The sequence below is a fragment of the Prionailurus bengalensis genome, chromosome C1, assembly GCF_016509475.1.
Source record: "Prionailurus bengalensis isolate Pbe53 chromosome C1, Fcat_Pben_1.1_paternal_pri, whole genome shotgun sequence".
Taxonomy (NCBI): domain Eukaryota; kingdom Metazoa; phylum Chordata; class Mammalia; order Carnivora; family Felidae; genus Prionailurus; species Prionailurus bengalensis.
In genome coordinates this window covers 81,163,982-81,186,344 of record NC_057345.1, presented here as the reverse complement: position 1 = coordinate 81,186,344, position 22,363 = coordinate 81,163,982, and the positions used below count along the sequence as shown (strand labels likewise).

General features: G+C 41.3%; 1 protein-coding gene across 1 annotated transcript in view; it reads right to left on the bottom strand.

The window, feature by feature from the left end:
* The window catches only part of LOC122480807 (TLC domain-containing protein 4-like), a 72,105-nt gene extending 67,304 nt beyond the window's left edge, over positions 1–4,801 (bottom strand). Inside the window, exon 1 of the mRNA XM_043575630.1 lies at positions 4,481–4,801. The gene's annotated coding sequence lies outside the window, so the exon portion shown is untranslated. The remainder of the gene's footprint in view (positions 1–4,480) is intronic.
* Positions 4,802–22,363: the final 17,562 nt, after the last annotated feature.

The following is a 22,363-nucleotide window of genomic DNA, read 5'->3' as shown; positions in this document are numbered from 1 at the left end:
TTCTAGGGTGGCCATGACGGGATATGGTGGTGACCAACACAACACAGGCCAGAATCCAACCACAGGACTCTATGCAAATAGTCAGGTGGACACCGCTAAGTCCAGAGCTCAGAGGTAACAGTGGAGAAAGCATTAGATATATATACCAGACAGCTGAGGAGAAGTAAAGCCACACACTGAAAACATATCAACTGAGGTAAGAAAATCAAACAAAGCAAGGATGAGTCAAAGGGAGTCTCCACCTAGGTCAGAGTATGGATGATGAAAACAAGCAAATAAGGAGGCAACCAGAGTGAACCCTGACCCCCGTGCGCGTTTTCTTCTGTGCTCTGTTGTGCTTGCCCACTGGTGATGGTGTCAGGTGGGGAAGGCAGGTGGTAATTGTTATGAAAAGGCGATCAAAGGCGTGCAGATACACTGCCCATCATTAACTCCAGGCCACAAATCCTGGAAATTAGCTCAAGGATGCTGCATGCTGCCTCACCTATTTCTCCAAGAAGCTTTTTTTGGCAATCCCAAAGCCTATGGATGATGATTCCAGTTTGATTGTAGATCTTGAACTAGAGGTCTAAGGAAGCTTTGATAACCTAACCCTTTTACACAAGGTAATGAGAGTACTTTTCCATTTCTCTGGGAGGCAAGCAGCTAATTTCCTAATGAGTTTGATCAGCACATGGAGTTTTGAAACAACACACTGCACTGACTTCTTCTGTAAGAACTTTTCAAAGCTGTGAGGAAAGTTATGAGCCTACACTTCGCACTATGAGCCCCTCTGCTCCCTATCCAGCTGATGAAAGTGGACGTGGCCTAAACCCACCAGCCAATTTGTTTTGGATCCATTTGTCCTCTTCACCTACAGAGAAAAATCTGCTCTAAAGACACTGTTTTCAAATTCAAGTTTACTCCTTCCACGCTACCTTTTCCCTCAAAACCATTTTGCTTTGAAGTGGATACAATTGATAGGAAGTCCCCTTTGGCACCTGTCCATCCAGGTGCGTTCACTAATGTGAGTCCTGCATGAATGAGCATACCAGATGGGCTCCCACACTCCCACCTGTCCCATGTGGACCAACAGGGGTCCAGATTTCCCGATCAACTCTGTGCTCCCCTCCACCTCCTCCAGCATCTCCAACCCAAATGCAACCTGTTTATCCATCCATTAGGCAAATGGTTTCCTGACAATGGACTCTGATCCACTAATAGATGATGACTTTTTCAGAACACTGAATAGGAACAGAAGCATAGAAACAGAAACCAGAATGCGGTACACAAGAGAGTACATATTGTTTCATGAAACTGGTTTCAGACTCACACATACTTACTTCTGTCCTGGGTCGCAGTGCAAAACCCATTCTGTACTGTGTTGTAATCCAAAAACATTTGAAACACTGCTATAGACAAGCCTTTGTCCCTCTAGTCAGACTCCCCCCCCCCCCCCACCCCTTGCTATCCGTCTCACTGCTCAGCAACTCTCTTCCTCATGCTGGCTCAAGCTCTGAACTGACTTCCAGCTGTCTTCTTTACCCGCTGTTTTCACAAACCTTGGTCTTTTACAATGATTCACAAGCTCCTTCTCATGTAGCCACAGGATTGCCTTCTCCTTGAACAGACCAATGTTCTGAGAAAAAAACAAAAAATCCTTTGCTATTCCTGCCTTCTTTTCAGGTCTGGGATCTGCTTGCAGAACATCCAACTGTCTCCCTATGAATAACAAACCTCAGAGCAGTAGGACTCCATTTCTTTGTGTGCTACCTTTCATCTCCAACAAGAAAAAACCACCACCAAAGTCACTCTCACAATACCTCAGATTTTCTTACAAAATGAACCTTGCTTTCCTGATGTAATGCATTCTCTGGTGTCATACGTTCAGTGCCTGATAGCAATGGCAGGTGAATATAGCTCATCTCGAGTGGTGAGTTAAAGTCTGGTTCCCATCCTTGAGAACAGATGGTTACTCCACCTCCATATTGCTATCTTCTTCCACTCACAAGACAAATGGAAGGAGGGAGAGCACAGCAAGGTGGCTCCACGCGTGTGGTGGCATCCTTTCCTCTCTCAAGGACGAGAGCACAAGCTGTCCGGCACAGTTCCACCACCCCCTCCTGCCCTCCCTTGTACAACCGCCCACAATTCTCGCCCAGACAATTAATTCATTATCTTCCTCCACAGAAAAAACTAGTTTGCTGTATCTTCCTGTACACTGTTCAGTTTACTTTTTTCTGCCAAAATGACTACCCTACTTTTTAACCTTCCAAGAGATATCAAAGCTAAAAGGAGCCTTAATGTGTAGGATATGGGACACTGATCTGAGAAGAAGGGGGTGGGGAGACATGGAGGTCTGAAGTTTTCTGCTCAGTTTCTTCTCAGACTTGGAAGGCCAGCTTGGAGGGAGAAACATAAGAGCTGGGTGGGCCTCTTTTAGAGCACCAGGGGAGGGGAGGGCTGCACTAGACTCAGAATGGCAAGAAACACTCTCTGAGGGTAAGGGAGAGAAGGAGAGGTCACACCTAGGGCACATTCTAGAATTTGCCTGGAAGCTCCACTGCTCCCTTTCTGTAGCCCGACTCCTTTCCCACTTCCCAGTCGGGATTCCAGGGCCCCTTCACTACCTCTCTGGTTGCTGGGATGGCCCTCCATCCCCTCCCAAGTCGCCACTTCCTCCTCCCAACTCCGTTGCTGGGAATGCTCTCAACCAGTGTAGCTCGGAGTTACGTTTCTGATAGCTCCCTGCTCCCAAGGCCTCCGTCTCCCTTGGTAATCAAATCAACCTCTCTCCATGGAGGTTTCAAAAAGCAAGGAAAAGATAAGCCAACTCTTGCACCATACCCCCAGGGTCTTTGAGAAGACCCAGCTTCTTTGGGTTACCTTCAGCTTCTTGACCTTCAGCTTCCTAGGCACCTCCAAGTGTACACAGCTTTAGCGGCAAAGAGCCTTTATTCTTTCCAACAAGGTCAAGAAGGCTTAGACTGAAATGCGTAGGCATAGAAAGCTCATAGTGTAAACAATTATGACCGCTGAGCGGCTGGATGCCAGGTGCCCAGCTCCAGCAGGTAAAACTCATAGGAGATCACACAGCAAGGATCCCAACGCTGGAGGGAGGTATTGCAGCAAAAGGAATTGCAGGGGCAGGAAGAAAAGAAGCACTCTCCAAATACATTCTCCGGATCATCTGATGATGGCACAGGAGCAGGGAGGTGGTAAGTCATCCGAAGTCCACCGCTCCCCACGCCATTCTTTCCAATTTTCTAGCACGGCAGGGGGCCACGTGTCTAATTCAGTTTCATCCCTCCAATTTAAGGAAAAGATTAACACGGGGAAAAAAATCTCTACTTCACACGTAAAAGGAAACTGGGATTCTGTCATGTTACCTTCACTGGCTCCACAAAGACGAAGCTGCATTCTAGCCTATACCATGTGCCCAGACGGCAGTATCTTTCTTAACACACACACAATCCAAGATCCATTTGTCTCAACTCCGCTTACGACTGAGCGAAAATTTCACCAAAATGACGGTTTCTTCCTGCTTCACATGTCAACTCCTAACATCCACACAAACTCTTCCATCTTGTCCCCAAACTGGTATCAGATTCATTTCAACCTGGTCACAGATCACTCTTTAAGAACAATTTTATAATTTCACATTAAAATGTGAGCTAAACTAACACTCAGATGTGTACTTCAAAAAAAAAAAAAAAAAAAAGAATACTGGCTAGCAACAGTGAGCCTTTCTTTAATGAACTTTGACAACTCAAAGTACTTTCACAGAGGGTTTCCCACCCTCTTGGGCTGTAGGAAAATGCTAGCATTAGGGATCCCATTTCAAGGCTGGGTAAACCGAGGTTCTCAGTTCAATAAACTTGAGGGGGTTACAATGGTAGAGCTGTAAACAGAACCCAGCCCCTTTCCCACTAGACCCTACTGCATGAGGTGGCTAAAAATGGGACCCACTTGAGAACTACAAGGGTGAATAAAAGCTTGTTTTATTTAGTAGAGGGGAGGTGGGAGAGGGGGAGACTTACCCACTTGATGCACCAGACTATGTACCGGCCTCTAACAAGAAAGCTTTCCCTGGCTGCCCCACGCACCCATCCCTTTGAGCTGAGACCGGAGAGGCACCGCCGGGCAGACCCCGCAGCACGAATCGCGCACACCGGGGGCGGGGGCGGGACGCTGAGCTCCCGGGCGGCGCGGGGCCGCGGGCCCCGGGACACGCGCCAGCGCCCCGAGCGGCGCCCGAGCCCGCGGGGCCGGGAAGATGCTGCGCGGCCGCACACACCTGCTGCAGCCCGCCCGGGCGCCCCTGGCCGCCTCCCGCGCTCGGGACGCCCACCCAGCTCCGGGCGCCGGAGCCCGCGGCCGCGCTAGGCCGGGGGCGGGAAGCCGCGGCGCCCCTGCCCGGGGACTGCGCTCGGCGGCGCGGGGGAGCCGCGGGGCAAAGCGAGCCCGCCCTTTTCCCCGAACCCCCTCCAAACAGCGTCACCTGTGCCGAGTCCCGGGGCGACTAGCGCGCGGGCGGCGGCTGCACCGGGCCGGGGAGGGCGGCGGGTGGTCACGGGCGCCTGGTCAGCCGGCCCGGCCCGAGGGCTGGCGCCGGCCAGAGCCGCCCCTCGAGATGCTCGGCGGGAGCCAGGGGAGCCGCGGGCCCCGGGCCGCTTGGAGGAGCAGTCACACGGAGGCTACAGCTACCGCCGCGGCCGCCGCGCCCGCCCGGACTGCGGGCTCGGGTTACCGCAGAGCGGCTTCTTAAAGGGGCCGCGGCGGCTCCGGCTCCGGCTCCGGCTCCGGCTCCAGCTCCCGCTCCGGCTCGTGGCGGCTCCGACCCGCGGCCAAAGGGGGCGGGGCCCCGAGGCCAGCTGTGGGGCCGACCTTCGGGAGCTGGGACTTGGGTCCCGGAAAGGGCTCGGAAACGGGAACACCCAAGGCGGGCTGCGGTGGGATCGTGCAAAAACCCACCTCGCTAGGGACAGGGCTTACGGTGCCTCGGTTTCCCAAAACAAGTAGCGAAACTAGCAAGTGAAGAGAACGGTCTCAGTCCGCATCCGCAGCGGTCAGTATCCGGGCTCGCCACGTAACCCAAATTCTTTTCAGATTATCAATTTATATTGTATTTATAACAGAAAGGAGATGGAAGAGTAACTGCTGATTTTTCATGCCACGTCTGACTTGGCCAAATCCGAGTCAACCCTATTCTTGCTTGGGGCTGCAGGTGCACTCCAAACTGGGTAGGGGGCGTGTGGAAGAGGCACGTTCTCTCGGAGCAGCCTCCTCCGGAATCCCTGAAAAACCCTAGAGAGTGCACTAGCAAAGCGCCTACACCCAACACCTGGAGCCCCTCTGCTGTCAGGGTGGGGAAGTAGGATTTGATTTTTGGTGCTGGTAGAGAATTCCAAGTTGTCCAGCGCATAAAGTTTGCCATTCAATAGTAGCTCTTCTGACCTACTAAATAGAGCCTCAAGAACCTTCAAATGTTCTGGATCAACAGGATGGAATTGTTTTGAATAAAACAAAACAATGAAGAAGTACATTTAGGCTGTTATAGTTTGTGAAAAGTGATCACAAATATTTTCTCAGAAAGAGGTGAGTTCTAATGTTAATTAGTAAGCACCTCTATTAATAATGTAGAGCAGTTATTTGTAAGAAATGCCTATCAAGGGGCGCCTGGGTGGCTCAGTCGGTTGAGTGGCCGACCTCGGCTCAGGTCATGATCTCGTGGTCCGTGAGTTCGAGCCCCGCGTGGGGCTCTGTGCTGACAGCTCAGAGCCTGGAGCCTGCTTCGGATTCTGTGTCTCCCTCTCTCTGACCCTTCCCTGTTCATGCTCTGTCTCTCTCTGTCTCAAGAAAAAATAACCGTTAAAAAAAAAATAAAAAAAAAAAGAAATGCCTATCAATAGAGCTAATATGTTTTGCCTAATATTTACATGCACACAAATACATGTTAGCTAACTGAACTTCACTGAGGCTCAATTTCTCCATCTATAAAATGGCGATAATAATTCACAGTTACCTATGGAGACCCAGTCTTGGCTAAAGTACCTCAGACTAACCTAGAAAGACAAAACCTATTCTACCCTATGGGGACAGGAACCTGCTTGCAGTCAAGCAGGGAGGAAGATCCTGTAGGCCTCCAAGTGCATTTCTCCATTCTCTCCCCAAGACTCTAGGGACATACCAGGGCACCAGTGCCGTTTGACCACAACCTGCCCCATCATATTTATTTCACACAGTTCTTGACAACTTTGGTTTGCCCCATATCTGCGTGGGCAGGATGGTTGTGTGTACACTTCTGTGGGGTCAGCCCTAAGTGTATAGACTGCACGTGTCATCTCAGGACTCTGCCTCAAGATACTTCCTCCAGACCCTCCCCTGTGCCTGTCTCGTGTCTGATAGTTGCTTTTTTTTCCCTGATAAATGCACCATCATTATCTTTAATATGCATATTTTCTAAAACACCCACAGCAGCAGCCAAAGCCAAGTAAACCCACAGAAATCCACTCTACTCTATGTCCCACTATATTCCTTCATGTTAGGCCTCTGCAAATGCACCATCAAATCTGCAGGATTATTGTGAGCTTATACAGAGCATGTAAGTGAATACATCAAGGACAAGGCCTGAGATAAGGAAAGGAATTCAGTAAATATTAGGTGAATTTTGAAATTTTAAACTAGTCAAAACTCAAAATGACCTTAGGAGGTAGAAAAATGTATCAACTGCATATTTTTCATGAAAACTGTAATGCAGCTTAATTTCTTTAAAAATAGTCATTTCATTATTCCCATTTAAGTCTTTAATCATTCTTAACTTTGTTTTCCCAATATTTCCATGGAAAGTTCCCCCCAATTCTATATTTACTATCTGAAGTTTGTCTGCTTGTTAACTGTGAACTATCAAAGCTGAGCAGTACTTTTCGTACTTTTGTTCATTGAAACAGAGAAATGAAATTCAGAGAGATGAAATTTATCTTTGCTTAAAAATAGAGGAAAATACAAAAATTCTTGAGGCAAATTTTTCTGATAAAATTTTTTTCATAGTCTCTAGACAAGAGATATGGTTTATTACATCTGTTCCTCTCTATGTATCTTTTCTGTATTTGTTTTTTTAATTTGTTTTTTTAATTCCAGTATGATTAACATAAAGTGTTATATTAGTTTCAGGTGAGCAATATAGTGATTCAACAATTCTATAATTCTATACATTACTCAGTCCTCATAAGTGTACATTTAATCCCCCTCACCTATTTCACCCATCCTCACACACGTGTATATACACACACAATATCTACTTTATCCATTCATCTGTCAGACACTTGGGCCGTTTCCATAATTTGGCTATTGTAAATGATGCTGAAATAAGCATACGGATGCATATATCTTTTCAAATTAGTGTTTTTTGGGATTCTTTGGGTAGATACTCACTAGTGGAGTTACTGGATCATATGGTAATTCTACTTTTGATTTTCAGAGAAAACTCCATACTGTTTTCCACAGCGACTGTTTATCATACATACTGTTTTCCACAGTTTGCATTCCCACCAACAGAGCATGAGGGGTCCTTTTTCTCCATGTCCTTGCCAACACTTACTGTTTTTTGTGGTTTTGATTTTAACCATTCTGACAGGAGCAAGGAAAATATCTCGTAGTTTTGATTTGCATTTCCCTGATGAGTGATGTTATGCATCTTTGAACACGTCTGTTGGCCATCTATCTGTATGTCTTCTTTGGAGAAATGTCTGTTCGTATCTTCTGCCCATTTAAAAATTGGATTATTTGTTTTTTTGGTGTTGAGTTGTATATGTTCTTTATATATTTTGGATACTAACCCTTTATCAGGAATGTCATTTGCAAGTATTTTCTACCATTCAGTGGGTTGCCTTTTAGTTTTGTTGACTGACTGCTTCCTTTGCCGTGCAGAAGTTTTTTGTTTGTTTTTGTTTTTGTTTTATGTAGTCCCAATAGTTGTTCTTTTTTTTTTTTGCTTTTTCTCCCGTTGCCTTAGAAGACCTATCTAGAGGGGCACCTGGGTGGCTCAGTTGGTTAAAAGTCCAACTCTTGATTTCTGTTCAGGTCAAGATCTCACATTTCTGAGATCGACTCTTGTGTCAGGCTCCATGATGGGTGTGGAGCCTGCTTAAGATTCTCTCTCTCTCTTTCTCTCTCTCTCCTTTTGCCCCTCTCTGGCCTACAGGCACACAGCTGCTCTCTCTCTCAAAAAAAAAAAAAAAAAAAAAAAGAAGAAGAAGAAGAAGATGACGACGACATATCTAGAAAAATGTTCCTATGGCTGACATCAAAGAAATTACTGCCTGTGCTCTCTTCTAGGATTTTTATGGTTTCAGGTCTCACATTCAGCTCTTTAATCCATTTTGAGTTTATTTTTGTGTATGCTGTAAGAAAGTGGTCCAATTTCATTCTTTTCCAAGTTGCTGTCCAGTTTTCCCAGAACTACTTGAAGACAAATTTTCCTGATGAATTTGTTTCCAAAAATTCCTAACCTACTAAATAGAAACAATTATTTAGCAAACTGAGACCAAAAGCTGCTTCTCTCTAAAATAACAAGATAATAAAAGTAAAAATATTTTGGAAGACTGCTGCAATATCCACTCTGCTCTGTTAGTGAGGATATAACCAAAATAACACCAAGCATTTGATCAGAAAGATTGATTTAGTCAAAAATTAATAACCGGTACTACTTTTTATAATTATTATTGGTAGTTTTAATTATAAAAAATTGTGAGGGTTTTTTTTTGAGTATTTAAAAGTCCTTTCATTTGTTTTTCCGAATTTTTGAAGAAAAAACTATTTCAGGATATAATGGTTATCTCTGGGTGGGTGAGATCTTTACATATTTTGTGTACTTTTTGCTTATCTTCTTTGATTTCTTTCCTATATGTATGCAGTAATTTGTGTGTATTTTTATTTTTAATGAAAGTAATACATATAAGTGAAAATTCAAATAGTTCAGAAAGGCTTATAGCAAAAACACCAAGTCACATCAATCCCCTGCCCAACTTTCCCCCACATAGCATCACCCCACGTTTCACATGACCCTGCTAGGTGTTCATTTCCTAAATGATATGCTTATGCCAATGTTTTCTGACTCTCAGTGTTAGACATTATTCATTGACTTCTTGCAATGGTATTGAGGATTTAGCTCTTTTCCACATACCACCACCACCACTTTGCCTCCACCCCTCCTTCTCACACAGCTACATCACAACTTTTATTCAAATCAATAATTTGTGTTTATATCATCCTGTCAGTGTAAATACAGTCCATTGCTGAATCAAGTAAGGTGCCATGATAATGCTTCTCTTGACAATCTCGTGTTCTCCCTGGAGTTAATAACTGCCCAGCTTTTTCACTTTTTTTTAATGTATCTAACCCAAATTTCATTCAGATTCCTCAACATATCTATCAAATGCCCATCAATAATATCTTCCAAGCCCAAACATTGGAAGTTCACTCTCTGATTTAAGCTAAAGCAGATTTTGGTAGTTGACTAAGACAGTGTGCTGGAAGGTAAATTTTTTAGAGTGCTAGCATATCTGAAAATGTCTATATTCTAGTCTCATCCTTGATTGATAATTTGGATAGGTTGAAGATCATGTTCCCTCAGCACTTTAAAAGCACCGTTTCACCGTCTTTTACTTCCTGTGGTTGCCAGTGAAATACATGCCTAGTGCCTTTCCAGTTCCCCTTCCTCTGTATCTGGCCTGTTTTTCTTTCTAGAATCTTCCTACTATCTTTATACTCTCAAATTTCACAACGATGTACCTTAGAATGGGTCTTTTTTCTTTGATTGTGCTAGACCCTCAGGGGTGCTTTGAATCTTATCTGCAAATTTTTTTCTTTTATTATTTCTTCACTAATTTCCTCATATTGTATTTTCTCTCTTTGTGAACTGTTGTGAGCAGGATGTTGGGACTTCTTTATTATTCTCTAGACTTGTTGTCCTTTTATTCCACTGATGATCTCTGCATCTTTCATTTTCTATTCTTTATTGTCTAAGATAGAGGTTCTCAATTGAGGCAAGGGCAGGGGGTGTTGATTCATTGCCATTTGGCAATGTCTGGTGATACTTTTGGTTGGCATGCATGGGCATCTAGTGAGTAGAGGCCAGGGAGGCTGCTAACCACGTTACAATGCACAGGACAGCCTCCCACAACAAAGAATTCCAAATCGCAAACGTCTGTCATGCCGAGATTGAGAAATCCTGGACCAGGAGAATTACTTCCAACCTTCTACTGAAGTTTCCATTTCAAGCATCTTTTTCTTTCCCATTCTCCAATCAGCCCTTTTGTTATGGGAACTCTCCATCAAAAGATAAACTCCTTTCTCCCAGAAAAGAAACTTCCTACTTCATGGAGGGACTTCGGTGGTAGTACAGTCAGTGTGAAGTGCATGAATGCAGGATGGCTGAAGGAGAGAGAGAAGGGACCCAGTGGTGTCCAAGAACTTCGTAAACAACTTGAGGGCAATTCTCCTTCTTCAGGTCTGCGCCTCACTCCTGCTTTCCATGCCTCACCTCTGCCTTTGTGGTACACTGATGGCCAAGTGCTAAGTCTCTTTGAAGCACTTTGGTTAAACCCCTCTTCCACTTTGTCAAGTCAATTATCTCTACTCCATCCAACTTCTGGAATTTATTGAAATCTTTCATCTATTGTAGACTTTTCGCCTCTTTTCTTTTTCCTTGTGGATTGTATCCTGTTAACCCCTTTCTATACTATCATTTTAGTACCACTTTGCAAAGAATAAGGATAAACAAAAAAAATTTTTTTAATAACAGAAAGGGATACAGAACAGAAAAAGGGAAAAAAACACAAATCTATTTTTCTTAACTGTTTTTCTTAACTTGTTTTTAATTGTTCTAAAATATTTTCATGAACTTTTAAAAATTTTTACAAATTTTTCAAATTAGTTGAAATTGATGTTACCAATCACCAGTTTATATTCATAACTTTTTTCCATTTTATAAACTTATTTATTCTTCTTTTCCTTTCTTTTTTATTGGAGCATAGTTGACACACGATGTTACATTAGTTTTAGATAGACAACATAGTGATTCAACAACTTTATACATTATGCTATGCTCATCATAAGTGTGTTGCCATCTGTCACCGTGCAATACTATTACAGCACCATTGATTATATTCTCTAAGCTATACCTTTCATTGCCATGACTTATTCATTCCATAAGTGGAAGTCTGTCCCTTTCACTCCATTTCACCCATTTTAAACATCACCCATCCTCCTCCCCTCTGGCAACCATCAGTTTGTTCTCTGTTTATAGATGTTTTTGCTTTGTTTGTTGTGATTTTTAGATTTCACATGTAAGTAAAATCATATAGCTTTTGTCTTTCTCTGTCTGACTTATTTCACTCTGCATAATACACTCTAGTTCCATCCATGTTGTCACAAATGGCAAAATCTCATTCTTTTTTATGGCTAAGTAATATTCCACATCTTATCTATCCATTCATCCATTAATGGACACTTAGGTTGCATCCATATTTTGGCTACTATAAATAATGCTACAACAATATATTTATAACTTTTAGACTAGTTTGTTGAATATCCTCCCAGATACTTTTCCATGCGTATTTGTGTATACTTTGATTTTTTTAAACAAAAAGGACTAACACATACATATTATTTTGTAATTGTTCAGACTATCCCATTCACCAGATGCACCATAATGTGCAATCCCTTACTGCTAGACATTTATGGACCTTACTGTTGGACCAAACTGTCAGTTTTCCAGGAAGAGCAAAATAGCAATGTCTGACTAGCAATTAATTCTAAGATTCAAAGTCAGTTTAGATTAGATGGAGAAAGACTGGAGGGTTCCGCTTAGGTAGAGGAGGACAAGGGGATACCCACTCTCCCACTGATAATACAGTGATAATTGAAGTATCAGTCAAGGTAGTGAAAGAGAAATTGGGAACTATTGGGAAAAAATTACAAAGTTGTCATTATTTGTGGATTATATGATTATATACCTAGGAGACCCAAGAAAATCAACTGAGAAAGTATATAAACAACAGAAAATTAAGTATGGAAGCAGGATATAAAATTTATGAAAGTCTATGATATATATGTGTGTGTACATATAAATATATATATATGCACACGTGTATATTTGTACACATACACCTACACAATATCCCCTTACAAAATAAAAGAAAGAAAAGACTCCACTTACAATTATAGCAAAAATGTAAAGTTCCTAGGAATAAACTTAACAGGGAATATGCAAAGCTTATATGAGGAAAACTTTAAAACACTCCTGCAGGAAACAAAAGTAGACTGAATAAATGAAAAGACAGACCATGTTCTTAGATAGGAAAAGTTCATGTGTGTCAAGTCTCCCTAAATTTTAATTTTTAAATGTATTGCGATCTCAATGAAAATACCAAGAGGCTATTTTTTTAGAATAGGACACGCTGATTCTGAAGCTCATATGAAAAAGTAAACAAGCAAGAATGACCAGCAAAACACTTTTGAAAAGGAATAGTCAATACTACAAAACCTCAAAAATGAAAAATTAGAGATTACCATAGGAATAGACTAACGGAATTGAATAGAAAACCCAGAAATAGACCCAAATAAGTGGCATCTCAAATCAGTGAGATAAGAAGGACTTTTTAATAAATGTGTATTATCTGGAAAAAATGAAGTTAAAACTATATCTCACATTGTATGAGACAAATTCCAAATGGGTCAAATATGTAAAGTATGAACACTCAAATGTACTTTAAGAAAATATGAGTGAGTTCTCTTCTTACCTTGGAATGGGAAGGTCTTTCTAACTAGGACTTAAAATCTAGAAGCCATAAATATTAATAAATCTAACTAATTAAGAATCAAAAACCAGTGGCGCCTGGGTGGCTTACTTGGTTAAGTGTCCAACTTTGGCTCAGGTCATGATCTTGCAGTTTGTGGGTTGGAGCCCTGTGTCAGGCTCTGTGCTCACAGTTCAGAGCCTAGAGTCTGCTTCAGATTCTGTTTCTACCTTTCTCTCTGCCCCACCCCTGACTGCGCTCTGTCTTTCTCTCAAAAATAAACATTGGGGCGCCTGGGTGGCGCAGTCGGTTAAGCGTCCGACTTCTGCCAGGTCACGATCTCGCCGTCCGGGAGTTGGAGCCCCGCGTCGGGCTCTGGGCTGATGGCTCAGAGCCTGGAGCCTGTTTCCGATTCTGTGTCTCCCTCTCTCTCTGCCCCTCCCCCGTTCATGCTCTGTCTCTCTCTGTCCCCAAAATAAATAAACGTTGAAAAAAAAATTAAAAAAATAAAATTAAATGAAATAAAATAAATAAATAAACATTTAAAAAAAAAGAATCAAAAACCACTATGAGGTTAAAAAAAATACCAGTAATAACATATGCAAAGTCGAAACACAAATTACAAACCAAGAAAAAAAATTTTGATGCTCAAATCACAGATAAAGAAGGCCTCCCTCCTTAACATACATAACAGGCTTCTAGAAATCAAGAAGAAAAAGACCTGTCACTCCAAAGAAAAATAAAGGGCATTAACAGACAGGTGACAGAAAAAGAAATACAAAAATGACCTGTACACATTATAAGTGGCCCTCATTCATAAAAGACATACAAATTAAAATTAACCAACTTCACCCCAGAAATGGATTGTTATTCTACTTTCCCACTACTCTGACTCTGGAGCATTTACTTCTCACTATGTTCTCTTCTGATTGGCTCTATCATCGTTTTAGGAAAAAGTGGGAAATTTATGAAGCTATATCTTTAAAAAAAATTTTTTTAACATTTGTTCATTTCTGAGAGACAGAGAGAGACAGAACGTGAGTGGGGGAGGGGCAGAGAGAGAGGGAGACAGAATCCAAAGCAGGCTCCAGGCTCTGAGCTGTCAGCACAGAGCCCGACATGGGGCTCGAACCTACGAACTGCGAGATCATGATCTGAGCCAGAGTCGGACACCTAACTGACTGAGCCATCCAGATGCCCCCCACCTTCTTTTTTTTAAGTTCTAGATCCCAAACACCTCTAAGAAGGCAGATAGGATTTAACTGGGTAAGAGTAGAGTATTATTGTTTATCAACATATTAAAATTCATGCTTAATGTTTTAAAGCATGAAAAACCCATATACCATATGATAGAAGTCAGAATCTATTCCCTATCCTATTCTATGAACAAAGATGTTCTTTAAAAATAAAGTTGATAGTTGAATTATTCCTAAGTAGTTTTCACAGACCTTACAGCTAAATGCAATTTTAGAATTTAGAAATATTCCTTAGTATAAACATCTGCCCCACCACATCCACTCATAAGCATATTAAATTCCAAATCAAATCTTTGTAGTCATATAAATCTACTACTTCACTGGTTATATGTTTACTTGCACTATTTATATGAACTATCCTAAAAATAACTGAAAAGAGAAAAAAACAGTATTTATTTAATATACATAATTCTCTCCCTTACATGTCCCAATCAAATTGATTTCCCAGTGTCATTATAACAAATGCTCATGCAATATACTATTACTATAATAAACCCACGCCCATACATCTAAATCGTGGTCATCACCAACATATGTTCCTGTTCTAGACACTCTACATGAAAAGTTATAATTATTATTTACATAGAAAATGTATATGCTGCATTCAGATCTCCCACTTAATCTTGAGGTCTGCATTCTTTGCATTTTGGTAAAAAAAATTTTTTCGCCCTCCAGCAAGTAAATGTTTTGCCATCTCTTTTCAAAATCCTTTTGTTATACTTTGCAATATACTAAGAAATTTTTCTTACTTCAAAAAGAAGCCAATATAGTTTTAATTAAAAAGAAATCACCTTGTGGGAATTTATTTTCCACAAGGAAAGGTATGATTCTAGTCGCAGATTTTAAAATTCACATTGCTACAAAATATGAGGTAAAAAAAGGTTTTTGAAAGATGGTTACAATGAAATATTTTCAATCTTTCTCAGATATGTTTCATAACAACACATGGAGTATCCCAAAATGCTAACATAATGTTTAATAACCAAAATGTAGGAAGAAATTGATTGTGGGGTACGGGAAAGGTTAATTATTAGTAGTAACTATGCATAATGCATTAGAAACTATAATATCAATAATGAAAAGACCATCAGGATATTTAACTTAATCACTGAATTCTTCCCCTAAAATATAAATCAAACATTTCACAAAAAATATTATGTACACCAAATTGAAACAAAATGTCCAAATTTTTTGAAGAATAGAAATTATTTCTTTTGATGTAAATATGAAACTCATTTTTCCCCTAAATAGTTACGGACACAAGTTAAAGCCTCCAGGATTTGGACCTTTGGAACACTATCTTCAGTGGTTCTCAATCTCTCTGCAAGGCTACATGATCCACCAACCATGGAGTCACCTCTGACTCCCTACTGTCCCATAGAAGCATCTCCTGTGTGCCTCAGAGCCACCATCACCAAACTACTCTCCTTGGCTCCAGCCCTCTTTGTACAACTTCTAATTCACCTCTGTTATCATCAGTAGGAAAATAATAAATATTTTCTGAATTTATAAATAAATTAGATCATATATTCCTCCAAAGTCCAGCTGAGTTCTGGACAAGTGCCCCGTTATCAAGGCCCATCGCTGAAGGAAAAGGCAACATTATGGTCCATCAGAGTCCAAAGCACAATTGAGAGTCTCACAACTGTGTTCTGGGAGATCAGTCACTAAAGACACCTGTATTTTAAGCTGCCTAAGGACAAAGTTTCTGTCTATACATCTTTGCACCTTATACTGCACCCTGCAAGCGGGGTGCTCTACATGGATTCTCCCCTCACATCTTTTCCCTGCTTTTCCCGGCCTGTCAAGGAATTCTTTTGGGAATCCAAAATTCTACAGCTCAGGGAGAATCCTAACCATAATCTACACCCTACAGAGGAAAAGAGCAAAAGAATGACTTATTTCTCCTCCTTTTTTATCCTGAGCAATTAAAGTTAATAAAAGGCAATCAAGGGGCACCTGGCTGGCTCAGTCAGCTAAGCATCTGAACTCTTAGTTTCCACTCAGGTCATGATCTCACAGTTTGTGAGTCTGAGCCCTGCGTGGGGCTCTGTGCTGATAGCGGGTAGCCTACTTGGGACTCTGTCTGCCTCTCTGCCTCCCTCTCCCTCTCTGCCTCTCCTCCGTGCTCTCTCTCTCTCTCTCTCAAAAAATAAAAAAAAATTTTAAAAATTAAAAGATGAAAAAATCAAGTAATTTAAAGAACTACTTTGCCTTTCCTTTTAGAGCCCCTACAGAGGAACTGACCACTGGTTTTCACTGGAAGTCCTATACCAGATGACATTTTAAAAACTATCAGGATGTGGCTTTTAACACAGTTTTATGCACACAGTATTCTACTAGGAGGGAAAGGGAAAGTAGCCTCCCAATGTATCAATGTAGAGGTGAAAGGAATTCCATTTCAATTCACCCTGTCTTAACCCAAATTATTAATTCTTTCAACAAAGAATACACATTTTAAGAGCATCCTGGGAGACTTTTAAACAATTGTGTAAATTCTGATTGCTAGCCATGTAAGAAATTCTTAGAAATAAGTAACTATAACCAACAGTTAAAAACAATTATTTACCTTTAACATTTGTTATACTGATTTGGAAAGTGGAGGGGACAAATAGAGCTAAAGTTCAAAACCACGTGTCTCCTAAACAATGGAGCCGCAGATGTGTGTGTTTGTTTTTTTGTTTGTTTGTTTGTTTGTTTGTTTGTTTTTTGCAGATCTGCCCTTTTTTGGTTTGTAATGACGATTCCAACAAGAAAAACTAACCATTCTTTGAATTTGGAAATCAATATAAAAATACAGAGTTAACTCACTGACATACCTGTTATCACCTAATCATCCTGAACCCAGAATTCAGCCCTTCCTAGTTTCTGTAGAAGATTATCTCCAAGAATTTCAAGATTTTTCCCCAACTTCACCTAACATTAGGGAGTTTCTGGAGAGTTGAATGGCCTCCCATCAGCTCTCTCTTTTCTTCCCTCCATGGGAATTGAAGGAGTATTTTCTGTCGCTTAAACTCCTTGGGAGCTTCACTGCTCGCCGAAAGTAGCTCTTCCAAACAAATGTAGCAGTAACCCCTAAAGTCAGTCCTGGGAAACACATTCTCTAGTGTGATCCCCCTTCTTTGCTCTCATTTCTTAATAAGCTCTTGCATACTCCTAGCCCTTGACCTTTTCATCTCCAAGCTTTGATGATTCCTTGCACCCAATACCACATGGGCCTTTCTGCTTAATTCTGAGCTCCAAAGTCTGCAATTAACCTTTTGCTCAGTTCACTTCCACCCACTCCAGGAAATGGCTTCGTCCAATTTGGACCCGATCTCAGCTTGTATTTATCTTTGTCCTCTCTATTCTCCCAAACACTGAGGTATATCTGGTACCAACTCAACTTATACAATACCTAACACTCTCTTTCTTGAGCTCCAGATCTTTATTCCCAACATCCTACTACATAGTATGTTCTTTAAATGCAATAAAAGGTTCCAGGTTCTTTAAATGCAATAAAATAGATGACCTGGGGTCATCAGGCCTCTAATCATCAAACCTAAGAAACCTCAATTTTCCTAGACTCTCCCTCCACACTCTCCTCCGCATCTAAGTAGACAACAAATTCTGTCAATTCTACTTGCTAATCACCTTCCGTATAATTACCTCCTCCACCCTTCCTCCATGACTTTCCAAATTTAGACCTGTATACCTTCTCAGACAACCTCTGATGTCTCTCTGGCATCTTCCCTTTTTGAGCCTTTGTATATCAGGATAATAATTTCTCTTCCCATGTTCTTCTAGTGCTTAGCACTTCGTTTCACACACAACAAACCCTTAGTAAATATTCATTAGTTAGACATCAAATCCTTGTGATCTCACATCTTTCCATTCCTTGGCATTCAGAGATTGACTCTGTCTCTCCATCCTCATGTTTCTTCAGGATTCTTCTAACTTGCTGTTGATGATCTTACTCTTTCCCTTTCAGTCAGCTTTCTTTATTACCTATCAAATACATGAATGGCATGAAAGGCCTCCATTCCAGCTGGAACCTATCCTTTCCAGGCTTATGGTTCATATTCTCCCTCTCACATTCTTTACTCAGTCTAGCTAAATCCAGCCACTATCCATTCCCCCAAAATGCCATGCATTTTCCTGACTCCTTGCTTTGGCTCATGCTGTGTTCTGGAACACAGAAAGTCTTTTCTTCCCCCTCTTTCCCCGCGAAAAGCATTCCTAGTTTAAGACCCTAACAGAATGCCACTTTCTTTTTTTGTTGTTGTTTTTAATTTTTTTTTTCAACGTTTATTTATTTTTGGGACAGAGAGAGACAGAGCATGAACAGGGGAGGGGCAGAGAGAGAGGGAGACACAGAATCGGAAATAGGCTCCAGGCTCTGAGCCATCAGCCCAGAGCCCGACGCGGGGCTCAAACTCGCAGACCGCGAGATCGTGACCTGGCTGAAGTCGGACGCTTAACCGACTGCGCCACCCAGGCGCCCCAGAATGCCACTTTCTTTACAAAACTTACAGATTCCTCCAGACAGAATCTCCCTCTTCCTTTTCTCTCCTTCTTTGAAACTTAATTTACAACTCACTTTGTACAGGCATTTTATTTCTTCTAAAAAAAGTTGTTCAAAGAGTGTTTTTCAGACCACCTGGAACAGAATAACTGGAACCTTGTTAAAAAAACGAAAACATAGGGGCGCCTGGGTGGCTCAGTCGGTTAAGCGTCCGACTTCGGCTCAGGTCATGATCTCGCGGTCCGTGAGTTTGAGCCCCGCGTCGGGCTCTGTGCTGACGGCTCAGAGCCTGGAGCCTGTTTCAGATTCTGTGTCTCCCTCTCTCTCTGACCCTCCCCCATTCATTCTGTGTCTCTCTCTGTCTCAAAAATAAATAAACGTTAAAAATAAAAAATTTAAAAAAAAAAACGAAAACAGAAATGCTACAGAAGCAGAGTCTCGGGAGGTCAAGGTAAGAGCTCTACAATCTAAGAGCAAAGCGCCCCAGGACAGTGTGTGGTGATCCCGGAGACCTCAGAGTTGCAGAACTGAGCCTGGAAGTCAGTCAGACTGGGAGTTGTATTCCAGTTATGTCTCTGTCAAAAGATAATTTTCAGAAAAAGCTAAAACTATGACTCTGGTACAAAGAAAAAAAAACGTTAAAGACTTCACTTAACTCATTCAATGAGGGAACCAGGCAGATGTTGTAACCTGGTCGAAACAGAATCCAAAAGAAACACACTTACAGGGCTATAAAATGGCTTGAACATGACAAAAGGCTACCATCAGATAATCCAGAAAGATGTGCAATAGCTCAAAGACAGTGAATCGGGTGGGTCTAGAAAATGTCCTCTGGGCAATGCAGTTCTCCACTGAAACATAAAATTTTTTCTACAACTCTTGCTAGCTGTGTGACTTTGAGTATGTTACTTAACTTCTCTGAGCCTCAGTTGCTTTATCTATAAAATGGTAATAAGATTTCATAATTAAAAAAAACCATTTTAATGGGGATAATACTAATATTGCTCTTGTGAGAATGAAATGAGTTAATGAGCACCAAGCGCCCAGGATGATGTCGAGCACGTGATACTCGAGAAACATTACATAGCGGTGCTAGGACTAGTGGTAGTCTTACCACTCACTCTAAGTTCCTTGAGATTCATCCTCATTTATTAATGGCTGTATTCAGTCAGTCAGTCAGTCAACCAATGTGTGTGAAATACCTATTCATGCGAGGTTTGGGTGGGTAATAAAATGGTCCTTGTCATCAAGAAGTCTGGGCTAGCAAAGGAGATGAGAACTTAGGCAAATGATTATAAGGGGATATAATGAGTGAAAATAAAGGTATGTGAGCACAATTGACAAAATGGCCAACCATGTGTGCAATGTACAGAATGCTCACAGAAAAGCATTATAAAGGGGAATTCGAGCTGAATCTTAAAGGGTGAGCAGGAAATCACTAAGAAAGCGCAGTGTGCTCACAATTACTGTGCTAGATCATTATGCTTGTTAATCTTATTTAATTCACAGAAGAGCAATATAATAATAGCTGAATTATTCACTCTAACTGAATACTTACTTTGTGCCAGGTGCTGTTTTAAATAACCATCACTATCCTATTTTATGAAGAAAAAATCCTGAGGCTTAGAGAAATCAAGTAACTCTCCCAAGGTGATACAGCCAGTGAGTGGCAAAGCCACAATGCATCCCAGATAACTCTTTCCAAAGTGTAGGAAATATCATCTCAATTTACTTATAGAAGAATCAAAACCGAGAGAGATTATGAGATCTCCCAGAGAGACTGATCAGAAATTGTGTCCTTGGTTTTAAAGGCCAAGCAGATAGGAAGGAAACATACTGCGGAAACAAGGAGAACACGCAAAACCCTAGAAGCATGGAGGAGCTTAGCATGGTCCCAGGAACCAAAAATGTTTGGAACTCAACATGCATTTATGGAAACAGCAATAAAAGATAAGACCAATCAAGTAGGCAACGGCTGTGAGAAAACAAATTATGCCATACTAACTATTGCAGACTCTGCTCAGGAGGGTATGAAAGCAATGACAGATTTTAAACAAGGGAATGGGTTCAAAGGTTTAGAAATTGGGGGCAAGGCAAACACTTATGAGACAGCAAAGACTAGTATTATTGAGATCAAAACTTTTGAAGTCAAACAACCTGCCACTTATCATGACCTAAGTAAGGCGAACCCCTTTGAGGAGAACCTCTCGTCATCTGTAAAATGAATATAATAATAGTGTCATCATGAGGCTTAAATGAAAGAAGGTAGGTAAGCATCTGCTACTGTACTTCAGATCTAATAGGCATTCAGTACATGACGGTGGTGGTACTAACAGCTGTTTATTGCTACTTTTGTTGTGATACAAATACACAGAGACCTAGTTTAGGTGTTTTTGAAGGAATAACATATTACAATACTCTTTTACCTGGGTTGTTTGATTTGTTCAGACACAGTAGATTGATTTATAGCAAAACAGCCTTATCCGAGAATCTTGGCCTCCTCTCTTATTTACAACCTCACCTTCCCCTAAGGTCTTATTCTTACACTACTCTTGCAGAAATGATCTTGGTTTCCCTACTTGGTTACCTGCCCTTCTCCTCCACCTTGGACTACTTCCTTTCTTGGCTATTCCAGCTGGACATATCACATTACACCTATTTGATCCAAACCTATCCTTAGTACCCTGGTTCTGAGCCACCTTGTTACTATGGTCAAGTTAAACCAATTTTCTCAACAGTTGGTCCTAGAAGTCTTCTCAGAGGAAAGCACCTAGATGAGTTATTGTGAGTAGATGGTTTGATCAAGAGCTGGGCTTAGCAAGAGACAGGATCATAAGAGACCAAACTGTTCCACATCAGACACTCACTTCGGTATATGAAAGAAATAGTTAGAAAAGAGAAGAGAAAGAGAGGAAAGAGATGGAAGACAGAGTAACTTCACAGCACACCTAAAATATTTTTATAATATTTATAATAAAATAGTATATATTTTTATAACACTCTATCTTCTTTGCATTTTTTGACTCCTCTCATGTCTTCCAAATCTTCAGTAAACCTTCCATAATCCCTAAGCTCCCATCCCTCTCCACAAACACATACACCATGTGAGTGGGGGTGGGGGTGGGGTAAGTGAAGAAATGACGGGACCAAGGTCCACTCTAAAAGAGAAAAGGAGCAAAATGGAGACAGCAAACCCTGAACAGAGTCCATAACTGAACCCAATAGTAGGAGCAGGGCCCAAGGTAATGCTCAAATCATACATGTCTGGGAAATTGGCAAAACAATCAGCAGGTACTGTGCTCATTTAAGAGTTGTGTAATAGGGGCCTGAACCCATTTTAATGTGTTAAAAAACAAAACAGATGATCTTAGCCGATATCCGGGTCATGATTTCTTGACAGTCATTCATGATTTGGTACAAACTCCATAGGTATGCCTTTCCGACTTTCCTACTGCCTTCCCCACAGCTGACCACCATTGTCCTACCCATGTCACTGTAACAGTCACCATGGGATCAGCAAACATTTTCTTGAAAGGGCAGGACAGTCAGAATAGAAGCAGCTAAAGACAATATGTAAATGAATGGGTATGGTTGTGTTCCAATAAAACTTTATTTACAAAATCAGGTGGTGGACTTTCTATCCTGCTCCTTCTGTTCTCCACATTATAATCAGAGTACTCTTTCAAAATGTGATTCCTCTGCTTAAACACTTGATTGGCTTCCCATTGGTTTTAGGATACAGTCCAAATTCCTTAACAGGGTAAATAAATTTCACCTGATTATCTCCTCTCTAGCCATTTCTGGCTCTGAACTCAATTTTTCAG